Genomic DNA, 3,157 nt, shown 5'->3' with positions numbered 1-3,157 from the left:
TGTCCTCCCACTTCTTTGCTATCAGCTGCTGAAGAGTTCCTAATGATGCCAGCCCTCTGCCTCCTGAGTATCGTCATACTCACTTAGTAGCTGACTCCCATCATCGATAACTCCACAAAGCACAAAGCAAGCAGCATTCGAGCATTGAAGCATACATAGGACTCCCCACCTGTGGTAGCTCCACCTTCTCGGCTCATCCTCGGAAGTACCTCTGTACCCCGTAGCTTTACCCCTTGTGCGTTCTAACTAGATACTCTCACTCATCACATACACACAAAAGCATAACGCACATATAACAGCAAACCCTAGACTAAGGCATCACAAATCAGGCCACTCTAGTCCTAAGATGTGAAATACCTAGCCTGTCTCTAGCATGCAACAATGTCTCATAAAGTGCATAATAGATATTTCATAATACAAAAGTAAGGGTATTTTGGGAAATCACCGTTTGGCTCTGGCTGATTGTACACACTGTTCTTTCTTGCTTTCTCTTTGAACTCTTATTCACTTTTAGAAAACTATTTATTTGAAAACCTTTTCTTAATTCCTCAGTTTGAGTCCAGACTCACCTGTAGGCGCGTCCGAATCCCTCAAACCAAGGCTCTGATACCAATTGTAACACCGTGATTTCCAAAAAACAAAATTTTCATTTAAATAATCAATTTAATATTAAAACACTTGTTTAAAATCTTATTCACATTCGAATTACAAAACATAGTTTCATTTTCGTTATAATAGAAGACCAGGATCCTCCAAACCACAACTCTTTCTTCGGTGTGTACAATCGAACCGTTGCCATCCCGCGTTACTGTAAGAACCTGAAACAACATAACATAAACAACGTAAGCACGAAGCTTAGTGAGTTCCCCAATATACCTTACGCACATACGCCTTTCCAGGCCCTGACCTTCCGGTCAACTGTACAATGCCTTCCGGCCCATGAGATACTCGCCTTCCGGCCCATAAGATATTTGCCTTCCGGCCCATAAGATAATTGCCTTCCGGCCCATACACATATATAACACATAATACAAATACTCTAACACATAAAGCACATACACCATATATCATACCTGACCTTTCTGTCACATAATACTTTGCCTTCCGGCCCATATATAAGCATGTATATCACGCGTAGCAGCTAACTTTCCATTTATAGCATATAAACATAACACATAACATACTTGACCTTCCGGTCACACAATCAAACCCTTCCGGGTACAGTATAGTGAGAAGACTCACCTCGCGAACACTGGAAGATAGCAACTCCTAAAGTCCCTTGCACTTGATCCTCCGAGCTACAAGCTCCCTGTAACATCATATATCCCTTATTAATACCTCTATCTTCCACGTTAACTGACCCTAAGAAATCACACCAGTCAACTCTGGTCAACAGTCCATTGTCAGCTCGACTGGACTCGGCGAGTTCCCTGGCGACTCGGCGAGTCTGGTCGTCCTTCAATCCTCTAAGATTCCCCTTCTACTCGTCGAGTATCCTCTTTGACTCGACGAGTCACTCCTGGAAGAATCGCGGGGCCACCCCGAATCCACTCGCCGAGTCTGAAGAACAACTCGGCGAGTCCCAGTAAATCTTCAAGCTACTCGCCGAGTCTGATCATCCGACTCGGCGAGTCCACCCCATGCAGTCGATCAAACTGCTTCCTGAGATACATATTTTCCCGAATATACAAACATAGAACCTTCTGGACCTCTAAGGGTACTAATACAGGGTTATAAACGTTGAATAACAACACAACAATCCATCTAGACTCCAAACGGGTTCCATAAACCCTAAATCTATATACACATCAATCACAGGAGAATGTAATCCGAATTATTACCTGAATGATGTACCTTCCATGTCCCCAAACTTCAGAACTCGAACTCCCTGCAGTTCCTTTAGCCAAAACCCTTCTCCTCCTTGCACAACAATTCCTTCAAGGTCACCAATGGCCTTCAAACTTGCTCTAGCCGCCCCAGTCGCCTAGGGTTCTTCCCAATCGATCCAAAGCCGTGAAATGACGGCATAATAACCCTTATATACGACCCAATACTGAACGGCTAGGGTTTCCGCTGAACAGCGTCGACTCGCCGAGTCCATATCTGGACTCGTCGAGTCCAGTCGTGAACCCGCGACCAACCCTGCGACCCTACTCGGCGAGTCTGGCTCCAACTCGTCGAGTCTCCCCTTTAAAACACCCCCAAAATGCAACTTAACAATACTTGAGATTTTGGGCTGTTACAGATCGCCACCTGTGCACATTATATATTTTCATATCTACCATCTTCTTCTTTGAAACATGATGTTTTTATGGCAATTCTGGTGTATATTATACGTTACTTTGACTTCTAAAAGTCAAAGTGTACCTTGAAAATGGAGTGAGTAAAAAGAAGTAGAAAGAACATACTTTTCACGCCTTGCTGCTTCTGTAATCATTGCATCAATGACAACATCTGTCATTGCAGAGCCCAATACTATTCTCTTCATTGAAGTTATTTGTTGCCAGTTGCAGATGTTTATAATTGTAGTTGACTGCCCCCTTGAACACTGGTGCATCTAAAATATCACATGGTTCACGTGAAAACATAAGAAACTCAACATAATATTTCATATAAAAACTATATTTTAGGAAGTAGTATGTAATGCAAGCGTTGTCAGCTACATTTATTTTAAATTCTTTCCATCGGATTAGTCAAATGCTAATACGTCAGATACATACATATGATATATATACATGAATTACCTTCTTTAGTCCTCTTAGACTCCTCTACATCTTCTGCTATTCCATCATTTATTTGTTCAGTTTGAGTTTGTTTAGGAGTAATTTTAATCTGTAACAAATAAGAAATATAACAAGTAAAAAAAGATATTAAACTAAGTGTCCACACCAACAGCAGCACCACATGATAGAATTAGGCATCTCAAAGACAAACATCAATTTTAATGCGGGAGGAGTCGGGAGAAAAAAAGGGCAACTAGGTTAACAGTTAGTGTCTTAAACACATTAAGCCATATCTTTTTGGCTTAACCCATAAAGCCAGTCTGTCCAGATTAAGTCAAAAAAAATAGCAATGGATATTTAGTTTTCCAGATTAAGTGCTTAACCCATTAAGTTAAAAATAAAGAAACAAGCCCTAGGGTTATAAAAAAATTCCT

Source organism: Lactuca sativa, chromosome 2 (genome assembly GCF_002870075.4).
Source record: "Lactuca sativa cultivar Salinas chromosome 2, Lsat_Salinas_v11, whole genome shotgun sequence".
In the NCBI taxonomy this organism is placed as follows: domain Eukaryota; kingdom Viridiplantae; phylum Streptophyta; class Magnoliopsida; order Asterales; family Asteraceae; genus Lactuca; species Lactuca sativa.
Note: the sequence above shows the minus strand (reverse complement) of the source record.